A 12,369-nucleotide genomic window follows, 5' to 3' on the forward strand; every position below is an offset into this window, starting at 1 on the left:
ATAAAAACAGAATCCACAACAATCCGAACACTGGGAATGAGGATCAGACGGAGAGAAAACAAGTCGGCACAAAGTGCAGACAGGTCGCTCGTCCATTATAAAGATGGCACGCATGGGTTGCTGAAAACCTTTTCTTCCAAGGATCTTCACGTGTCTCAAACCATGTTAATTACCAATTCTACCATGAATTTAGAATTTACTCGATCCTGATTGGTCAATCAGAGGCTATTAAATCACAATAAACCCCCTCTGATTGAAACAGCTGGTTTGCCGGCCGCATCACCGGAAACTAATATTCATAGAATAGAACTTTTTTCAGTCATTGTCGGTAGGCATATTTAAATAATTATATATACAATTACAGGTGACAAAGTGCACAGATGCGGTTACTACAATATTCAAAGGATGTGTTGCAATACATTTCGTGCAGAAAACACGATAGAAATCTGCAAAGGGAATGTTTTTACGTTTTGAAGACAACAGAGAACTTCGAATTTTGGCGCTTTTATATATACGACTGTGACTTCATATCTTTTGCGTCACAATGAGCGACATGACGTCATAATGGTGAAGCGCGATGTAGAGCGAAAGCCTTGCAAAGATAATTTAACTGTTTCTGTTTTTCTTCAAGTCCTCCATCCATTAAAGTTTTGGAACTTTACAAAGATTTTGTCACCGACCAATAACGACATCGTCTTTTGTTGTTGGTATGGAAAAAGAAATGCATATATGATATGGAAGGAAGCAATTTCAATATTTTTAAAAAAGGTGTTAGGCTGGGACATGTTTCCCACAAAATTGCACCTGTATGTTCATCAAAAGGAGCCAGCGTGTAAAAATGCAAGATTTTAAATTTAGGTATTTCTGCGTGAGGTAGTTTAAAATTACACAAAATGTCACAGAGAAAGAACTGTTTCCAATACCCACATGCAAATTGTGAGCAGTCATTGTCATCAGTCGCCTGGTGGCTGGGGACTCTCAGTTATTAGTTGCACGTTCTTCTCAACGGGATATATATCAGCAATACAATTCCACAGAGGATCCGCCCTGAAGTGACAGACCTCGCGTTACCACTGCCGCCCAGGATTGGTACTCTGGACATTCTTAACTGTACGATTTTAACTTGGAATAGGCGATTCAGAAAATCTACAATCCTTCAGAAACCTTCCAATATTACATACGAGACCAAGGAATGACACTTTGGTCGGAAATTAAGCAGTAAGAACACAGGTGTTATAACTATTTATTGGGAATACATCGTTATATGATATTTAACTTAATGATGTCTTAAAGTTATAATGTATGACTTTGCTCCTTGTCGAAAGCTACCAAAATGGACCTAATCTGGACATGTTTCGTGCCATAAAGGACAATGTTATAATCAAAGTTGTTTTATTACATACTCACCCGTGTAAATTCTGGGTTAGAGTAAAAGTTCCAAGCACCTTACACTTGCCAGCTGCAATAAGGATTCGGTGTTTAATATGTATGTTCTGGCTCATTGAATGCCATGATATAAGAACTTCTTAATGCCCTCGAAACTGGTTTGTTAAGCCCAGAATCGATTATTTACATGACTGTAAACACATTGAAAAACAACTCACTAGAATACAGTTGCCTGTAGGTACATGTTGATGAGGTGCAAGGTTCATGATGGGTCACATGTGTCGGCACCGTAAATTTGGCACAGGATATTAAATAAGCGTGGTATTTAGCATTTTGCAAGGACAAGTAGACTGGCGCTACATTTGATTCATGTATCAGTTTCACTTTACTATGACATAACGCCAGCTTTAGTGTTAGTCATGTAGAGTATAAATTCTTCATAATATTCTTACATCGTGTGTTGCCATGTTAATTCACGAAACACGCCTGGCTACATAATAACCATAATTTATACCAGTAACTTTGAGATTTAGGTACAACGAATAATATAACGTTGCAGATGCCAGTCAAAGATATGTGTAGCCACACATGTACTCACAATCGAAATGATCGGCAATACTACCAGACGTATCATTTCCTCGAGCATATAAAACGTTTTCAGCAACCGGTGCATGCCGTGAAAGACGACTATGCTTGTCGTAAGAGGCGACTAACGGGATCGGATGGTCAGGCTCGCTGACTTGGTTGATGCATATCATCGTATCCCAATTGCGTGGATCGATGCTCTTGATGTCAATCACTGGATTGTCTGGTCCAGATTCGATTATTTAGAGACCGCCGTCATAGAGCTGGAATATTGCTGAGTGCGGCGTTAAACACCAAACAAGCAAACAAACAAATCAAAGTAAATGTTAATGTCCAGTGCCTGACAAAACAAATACATCGTTTGTGCTCAAAACAGAAATTACGCTTTTTTTTCATGGATTCTAATTAAATATTATGCAAAAAATATTTCAGCCGGGTTCCCTGGGTATGATGCGCTGGCGCTACACTGACCTTTCGCTTTCCGAGTGCGGCGTCAAACAACAAACAAACATATTTATTTCTTAAATACGTTGTTTTAAGTTGCTGAATCTATTCACATTCACATATCTGACTAACACAATTCTGAAGCGAAGAATCATCGTAAACACATCGAAGGAGGACACCAAACAGCATGCCTGACGAAGGACTGTCGCGAGATGGCTTAAAATGTTTGGACACTTAGTGTTTGAAAGTACATCTCTGTTGAATTTAGGAATATTTAAGAAAATGAAACATGAATACATTCACCATATCGTCGTTTCCTTACAAATAACACTCTAAAACTTGAAGGAGCGCCAAGGCATAATTGCGAGGGAACGAGGGGAAACTATAATATATTTTTAACCATGACAGATTTTCTTTACGAAATATATTTTAACATACTAAGCCCTTTCCTACTGAACAATGGCACTGACCATTCACGATTAGTTTATATAGATAGGTTGCAGAATATAATAAAAATAAGTCGCTAAATACTCGCTAAAAGTATTTCCACGCACGTTCTTCCCACTGTCAATTATTTCCTGATAATGAAACCTGTGTTGTGATGAGACCTATATATAGTTCTTTACATACATGATCGACTTTCCGTTTCTCAAAATAAATTATTTCCTGACACTTATGTGAACTATCAAAGGTTTCTCGGTTAATTGTCATGACTGGTATCCCCCGTGCACATGAGAAAAATGTAAAACCGAATAACTGCACTGTTGGCTAAACTCCCCCGAGTCGTTCCTTAATTGCACTTCCTTTATGTCCGTTTCTGCAATAACTGCCCCAAAGTGTCCCTGTGAACGTGATTTCCCAAAGCCGACACTGGTCACACACTTAATTGATCTTTCTATGTTTGGTGGGACGCACCGATAACTCATCCAATATACCTCTGCACAGAGCCCTCATACAAATTAAGCAATTATGCATAGTTCGATATCAGTTGTACAGACATTCATTACACGAACGAATCGTATTCCATCAAATATCATATCATTTCAATCCACGGTTTAAAGCATAATTGTCACATTCAAAGAAATATATTATTACCGAGTTATACTTCATATGTGATTGCCATGAAAAGCATATAGCAGCATGAACATTTATCATTATCATCTTTACATTAAGCGTCTTAAACAGTCAGCCTCCAACTCTCCAGCGCATCTGACTCTTGTTTCTGAACATAGTAGAAATTACACAGACATTATCAAAATTATCAAATATTCAAAATGGTTTTCCACTTTTGACTTTCATGTGAATCTCTTGCAAATGATAAAATGTTTGACCCTCGCTCTAAAAAGGTTCACACTTCAGTCAACAAACACAAAGTCGATTCCGATGCATTGGTAATACATTGACATTCAACTTCCAGTACATGACGTCAAAATAACCTCACAACAGATTGTGCTAGTCACCAATCTTTCAAGTTTTATCGTCACAGTCCATTGTCTGGAATGAAATTCGTGCTCTGTTACTTAATCCAGAAAACACTGTTTGCTGAAGGCAATAGGTCGATGTTTTCCGACAGAATTCCGTCCATACTGGGCATACTGGCACAAGGCGCAAGTCTGGTCGTAGAAGGCGTCCAATCGCAGCGTCTCGCACTTGTATATGTACAGCCAGCCTTCTGGAAATTGTTATTTCGCAAAGCGTCTCGAATGTGGAAGTAAATCAACAGTGCATCTCGAATCTACAACTGTAAAACAACTCTTCACAGCGGAGCTGTCTGTACCGGAAGGGTAACGAAGGTGTCAAGCGGCGGGACGAGCTTGGACTGAAAACAACTGAGAAAGGTCTTTTTAAGTTACGATCGCCTCAATTTGCTACCACTCATCTAAGATAAAGTTACAATGTATCTACTGCCACATAACAATATGTAATGAACCTTGTAGGTGACACCTTTGCGGTATCAGCAAAACTGCATCGAGTTTAAAAAACCGTAGGCTCAAGAGCGGAAAATGATTCATGAGATGTCATCAAACTCCACCACGGGGTGAGTGAGTGAGTAAATTAAAATTTAACGTCGCATCCGCATTATCGCAGCCATGGGAGAATATGGGCTTTGCATGTTTGTTCTGTATTCAACGTCTAATTTTGGATAAGAATACTGAAGATGCATGTTCTTTTCATCAATTATTTACTAAAATTTGAAACACAACTCAGTTACACACCAACACTGTATAGAGCTATCCTGTTCCTGTTCAGTTTTTGTTTTGGTGGTTAATTAATTAATTGAATGATGTCCTTTATAATATCCGCTCACGTTAACTCTTAGCAAAGCATTCGTATTGACGGGTGGAAACTATATATTTAATTAAAATAATCATATGTAAATGTGTATTCATTACTGTTGGTTTTAGCTAAAGCCCTGAATACACACCGTGATTAAAGGTAGTTACTAAAGACATTTTTATGTTCATGTTCCATAGCATTTACATACTTTTCATATGCCTTTGGTGTCAGGCTTATTAGAAATCAAATATTGATCCTAAGTCAAGTGCGTTATACTGGTATGTTTATTCATGTTCATCCAATTATAGTCCTGCTCGTCCTGATAAGGCCTAAATGTCATCAAGCAAAAACACGTGTGTGGCTTTTGAATTTTCCGTTACATTGGTACATGCGTACAGACAGGTTTCTACGTTATGCATCGCAATATGTTAATACAGTATTTTCTGTAATTTTCGGGAACTGATCCAGTCCAAACAGTTTAACAGAGAGTCACAAAGACAAGACATTTTCTCCACACAAACTGTTTTCGAGACTAACTGGTGCCATACACCGATCCAGTTCCGATCGATATGCCCCGCCCACAAGCTGCCGTCCTCGTTCTAAGTCTAGGGGACAACCACTGGCTATTTGCTATGGCGTCACAGCTGGCGAAACGATTACACGGGCGATGAATTTGGCTCAGAATATTTGGATACCAGTCGTGTGTCAAAAATATCTAAAACGAGTTATATATAATCTGTTTGGGGTAATATTTTAGTTGTCAAATTGCATATGGGGAGTGAAAATGAATCGTATGTCCGATGTAACGGTATATCGGTCAATGAGGAAGTCACCATTGCTGAAAGTTAGAAGCGTGCACTATTTCGAAGCACTAATGTCAGACAGAGCATATTATATTGTTATTATATAGCATGTCAATATTGTATTATTCATCCGAGGGCAGGGTAACTAATATTTATTTTCATCGTAAATGTATGGAAAGTATTGGAAACCGTAAACTCAAGCACAAGTTGCAAATCATGTGGATATCTATAAACAGATTGTCAATAGTTACATTGCCCACGTTATCTGCCTGGTGCTCTAAGTAAAACCAATATAACCTTAAAATTATAGAGATAGTGGGTCCTTTTATTGAATAAACGTAAAAGAATAGTTGATAAAATCAAAGCAGTACATTATTTGCCCTCAATGCTCCATTGGATTTTATTATAATAATGAATCATAACATGTATATTATTTGGGCATCTGGAACATGGGGGTGGGCGTGTCACCAGGTATAGATCTAGACCCGCTGAGGCTGATATTCAGTCCTATCTGCAGCTGATGTCAGTAAACTCTTCCTCTTCAACCGTTTTAACACATCTAAGCCATCCTAAAATAATGGAGAATGTAAGGAAAAAATAAAAGTTATTATTTTATTCCCAATCTGATTGCCAAAGGCACTTAGTTTGAAATTCTAAATTAAGATAAAAATCCCTGGTCACACTTCCAGAGTACTGGACTTAATTAACTGCCAGTGTTTAGGTACATGTATGTGAGAACAGTGGAAAAAAGGGGGATCAAAAATAAAATGAGCACCTCTAATTGCCATGGTCATGGCAAATCATATTCCAGAAAAGGGAAACCAGTGATGGCAAAATTATCTGAAGGCAGGGTCTGCATTACTTCCCATCAATTAACTTGATAAAATAAACAACACAAATTAAAATTCATATAGAAATATTTATTACTGTTAACATCTAAACATGTAAATTAAGTAAGCATCTAAAGACATAAATTAAGTAAAACAAATATCTCATAACGAAGAGAATTTATGGATGTCAACTTCTTTATTATGAGGAACACCACCATCCATAAATTCTCTCCCTTATGTACATCATTTCTAAATGCCTTCAAAGACTTCAATATGTCATAAGTTCAAAGTTTTAATCAACAAAATTACCTGTTGACATCAAGACTATGACTGATTAAGAAGACACAATTGTTTTATTGCGCCCGAAACCACATGCTTATAGGACATAACTCTAAATAATATATATTTCATTCACCAATCACATCTGAAGTGACAAGTATTACTTATGCATGAAACAACATACATTTAAATGCAAATATCAGGTATCTTGACACCCGGAGTTCATTAGATATTTAAACATACATCCCAAGTATGTTTCACAAATACTGTTGTGAACATGACTTTTCCATAACAATAAAAATACACACAAACAGGAATTCAGACCAGTTCTTTTTCTAGGATACTGACTGATTGTCATCCATAATGTCCTAAAGTTGTTCTAAAATTTGGCAAAGTCATATAAAAAGATAACAAAACACATGAAAATGTCCCGAAGCCAGCAAAGTAATCTGGCAAGTAAATATGAAGCTCATTCTCAACAAAATCATAACCAGATCTTGAACAATATGTAAATAACCAACACAAATAATATCTAAGAGAGAGGAGCACTATTTCCACCAGATTTTACTTCAATGTAAATAATGGTAGATTTCGTTCTGCACTTACCCAATTTCATTAAACTCAGATCTTAGTTCTCGCTTCCGCTAAACAACGATATGAGAACACCCCATTTACAAGTCACGTCAGACCGACTTTGCGCAAACTTTGACCGGCCAATAGAATGACTGACAAGAAATCGACATTAGCCAATCAGAAGGCAGCTTTCTCGTACTTTGCGGCACTAATTTCAAATTGGCGACTACCCTTCGAAACATATTTTTACAAATTCTCGATAAAAAAATACCTAACAAAAGAATATTCTGGAATGGCTAATAGTTGGTCTGGATTGTATGGATTCAGTCGTTAAGCCCGTAACTATCGTTCGGAATACCCCGTGTTAAAGTTTTCGAGGTTGCATGGACTAGAAGTCACATTCCGACTGTCAGATTCATGATCTGGTAAGCGACGCTCTGATTGGTCGAATGAAAGGTCGTTCTGACGTGACCCCTTATGGGATGTCATCAGATCTAATCCCAGCGATATGTAATGGATATCTCGAGTGAAAATAGCACAAACCGTAGCCACGTCGCTTCTCTTGACCCCGGAAGACAGTCTAACAAATCCGTAAAGCGCGCCCGGCCGTCAGCGATGACTTACCATAACCCACTCACTCTCCTTCCCAGAGTTCCATGCGGTCACCACTGCGCCGGAGTGTGAACACCACCGCCACAGGCTTATTTGCATAAAACGCGTTTTTTTCTGAAATGAGTATTGAACGGACCAGTGAAAGTATTTGGGGGTGTTATAAATATTGTTTTGCATAATTATATCGATATGCTACTACAACTGCGAGTTGCATGACAATACATGTTTACACATCAAAGTGACCGTATCGCTAGCCCTCCGTAGGCCTTCGATAACAGCACGTGGAGCCGTACAACAAATGTAAACATAGGATAACAACACAAATGGAAATCGTTTTTTACGATTTAGGATATTTTCTCAATGAAAGTTAACAATTCTATGACATATGTTTATCTAGATATGTAGACTTGTCAAAAATGAAACAGATGAAAAACATATGCAATATCTTGAATATAGGTACTCATTGTCAAACAAAACGAAGCATTATTCCTCTAAATCTATGTCTCTGCATAAGACAACTGACCTTGTACATTGTTAGGGTATTTTGGGATTTACACGCTTGTGAAAACAGGGCAAGCTTATGTCCTACAATAAGTGGACGTTATGCCAGCTTTTTATGGGCATTCAACTATCATGGTGCCTGGCCCGTCAGATGTCTTTGCATACCGCTCAGTGCCGCGCTGTGATGACATCGCGGTTTCAAAAATGCATACATTGTATCAAAAGTGTTACAACGTTATTTTTCTTTACAATGTGAACAAACTGTATAACATGCAGCTCGAGTTAATTGTCTTTCCAAACAGGTGTCTAAAAGTCAACTACTCCAAATGATCTATGCACTGCCTAGCCATCGATGAAAGTGCTGGTATTGTAAGTTTCCTACTTTTATACATTGATCTAATATGGAGGCACCCGAATGTTGCAAGTAAATTCAAGTAAGCGCCCTTGTTTGAAATCTAAATGTCCAATAAATCATATCATTGGAAAGTACATATCCTCACGGTGATAAATGTATGATATTTATGTATGATATATATTAAGTACACATTCATTGAGAATTCATTCCGTGATTTATATTTACTGATATGAAATTGTCAGTGTTTTTTTACGTCAAAACAAATTAAGTACATACACAAACTGTTTCAAAGATTATGTTACAACACGAATGACAGTTTGGAATGCATATCTTGAAGAAATCCCGGGTACGTCCATATAGGTTTCAGTGTCCGTGCTCTTTCATTCGTGATAAAAACAACTTCGGGGTAATTGATCTCGGGCATTTTCAAAGGACAAAATGTGAAAGATCGCAAAACAGCCCTAACAATACTCAAATTGAAATCGCTTAGTATCGGACATCAATATTGTTTCTTAATAATTAACAAGAGTAAAGTAGCGTACTACCACCAAAGGGTAAGCACACATAGATTCTATCAAAATCGTTGAAACGTTTTCATGGGCAGCAAATCTATTCAAGAAACCTCCTTTTCGATCATTCGTAACTCGGGCGCTATTTACGGTATTGTTTCGCACGGTACAATTATAAGTAATATTAAGATTAAGTGAAAGAGAAAATTACGAAACTATTAATTATTTCGATTAAGATAGTGTTCAATGTATATACAGTTTATGAGCTCCAAACTCTGAAAAAATAAAGTTTGTTTCACTATGACCACTAGAATACATACATCCTCTTTTCAGCTACATTTCACACTTGGCTGCCTTACTTAGACCTTTGCTCAAAATATACTTGTATGGCCGGTAACCTCCCATTAGTTATACGTCCCATTTGGCATACACCTTAAAACAACATAGGTCATGGCTGAATGCACTGATTGGTCTTCCCTATTTTACAGAAGTATTAGAATGGAGTGATCCTTTAGAAAAGTGTACAGAAAATCTGTATGAGTGAACTTACATACAAGGAATTTAAGATAATGTAGAAAAATAAACAATTAAATATATAAAAAACTCTTTATTAACACTGGTAGAAACATTAACAATGTATATCAGTTTTTTGTTTGAATTGTCTCTGTCTTACTCTAACCCTACATAGAAGCCTGCAGCATCCAGGAACTGGAGTGGAGTCTTGAGTCCCTGGTGAAGCTGATCTTTTAATCTCCTCAGACGGTTTTCAGACTCTCTGTAGACTCTCTTGCGGTTGGGTGGGGCTGCTCCGAAATCCATCTTCGCACGGTCAACCCTCTCGATTCTCTGAATAACTTCAATGAAGCGGTCGTGGGGTAGTTCTCGTTCCAGTCTGTTATGAAAACCCTCAAAATCGTTGTTTGTGCGCGTTCCTGTTTTATGGTGATGGTTCCAAAGATGAAGGGGAAATCTAGCTTCAAAGTCAACCCAGTTCATCACAATATAATCATTGAAGCTCTCTGAACGGGGAACTTGGAAATCCATGGCGTCTAACCAGGTGTCTTACACTTGTCCTAGAGGGAGGTGTGGCAGTGCCGCAGCTCGCCGTATCCATCGTTTCACGTGGGGATCTTCTTTGTATGGGACAGCTAAGCCAAGATTTTGTGTCTTCCTCCACACTGGCTAAAGTGTATGGTGGCCGAGAGAGGACATCGCTTTCTCGCTTTATCGCTTTCTCGCTCTATCGCTTTATCGCTTTATCGCTCTATCGCTTTCTCGCTCTATCGCTTTCTCGCTTTATCGCTCTATCGCTTTCTCGCCCTATTGCTTCTTCTAATGACTAACCATAGTCATATCAAGGAATCGGGTGTTCTTTAACTTCTTTTGAATAGCATGTGCTGTAAATCTTGAAATTAACGTTAATTATAAATGCAAAAAAATTAGCGTAGACATAATTACCGTATTCGACGTAATAAGTGCCCAGGGCGCTCTCAAAATAATATTTTGGCGAAAAAAAAGTTGAGTTGAAAGATAAATTTCTTGGTTTATGCTGACAGACTGAAATGTTTATGTACGACAGATATATTTTTCCCGAATTTAATTGCCCATAATTAAGTGTGCATATAACGCACGAGTGCGTATTATACGCGAATAAATAAGTCTGGTGTACATTAATCAATTGCAAGGGGTGCTAATTGGGATTGTTCACTAGCCAATATTTTAGCAAATATCGCCGTGGGCGTTGATTAGAGCGGGGCGCTTATTACTTTCGAATAAGGTAATTATACTTTACATTTATGTCTCAGAAATTACTGTTGATAAGACGGCCTCACTGAACACTTTGAATAGCGGAAATACCAACTTGAATATAAAACCAATCAACTATCTATTTCCACATTACGGTTACTGAGAACAATATGTCATCCAAAAACTAGAAATTACATAAAGGACATCCGGTAGTATTAACCATTGCTTGGGTGAGGACTTCCACTTTGATGACATCTACTCCGCAAACAGAATAAACGTTGATATAAGCGTTGTACTACTCAGCGCTATTGAGCGGTGTTATTTGCTATTTGTTTTGATAACTTGGCCTGGGGGCGGGGGATCCAATAGCTAAATAGGGTCATAAATCAATCAAATTCTTTTGTTCGCAGAAATACGTGTATTGTTATAAAAGCACATATGTCTGTACTGGTATTATATATTTCAGTAGATAGTGAGAAAATTTCAACATTCCGTCCATATGTATAATTTGAAATGCGACTTGGAAAAATCTCAGCTCTCTTTTATGATTAAAACCCACAAGAAGGAATATTGCTATACCGCGAGAAAGCGATAGAGCGATAAAGCGATAGAGCGATAAAGCGAGAAAGCGATACAGCGAGAAAGCGATAGAGCGAGAAAGCGATAAAGCGAGAAAGCGAGAAAGCGAGAAAGCGATGTCCCCTCTCGGCCATCATAGTTTTTGCTGACATTTAGTGATCCATTCCTGTAATTTTCACCGCTATTTTGCCTCTTATGATTAGATTTGATTTTTTAAACATCTTGTAGTAGATAAATATGTTACAAAATACAAACGTAATTTTTTCTCGTTTAGCTTGTATATTTTCTTGTAGTGTAATAAATAAGCAAGATTCACAGAATACAGATAGTCACTGTTCATATTTTCATTTTGTTCATAGTATCCTCCCCTCATTCCTCCATCAATCTTAAAACTGATAAAAAGGAGATCATATATTAACAAATAATTGTCAGTTTTATTAGCCGTTTTGTACTCTGTTTGTACAGAATTATTTTTTTCGGTCATTAGATTTGGAATTGAAGCCGAATATGTGCTCGTCCGATTTCGGGATCACAATCATGTTCATTAAGTTGCATGCACATTATGCAAACAAAAGTTGTACATGTGCACAGTTATGTTTCCCTTACAAAATACAGATGAATTTGATATATGTCTCTACCTTAAGTCACATATACGACTTTCGAGAGCATCATTAACCCGTAACCCCATTCCTTGGACAACAGAAATGAAATGCGTCGTAAATATTTTTTAAAAACAACTCGTTTCTTATAATGACTTTCGATCAAACTGTCTTCGGGAATTAAATTTAATGCTAAAGTGCTTGTAAAATATAATTTAACTTTCCCGCCAGGAGAGACTAGATATCTAATTATAGTATAGTGAGTGAGTGAGTGAGTTTTGGCTTTACGCC

Source organism: Haliotis cracherodii, unplaced genomic scaffold (assembly GCF_022045235.1).
Source record: "Haliotis cracherodii isolate W230 unplaced genomic scaffold, xgHalCrac1.p SCAF_8, whole genome shotgun sequence".
NCBI classification, from domain to species: domain Eukaryota; kingdom Metazoa; phylum Mollusca; class Gastropoda; order Lepetellida; family Haliotidae; genus Haliotis; species Haliotis cracherodii.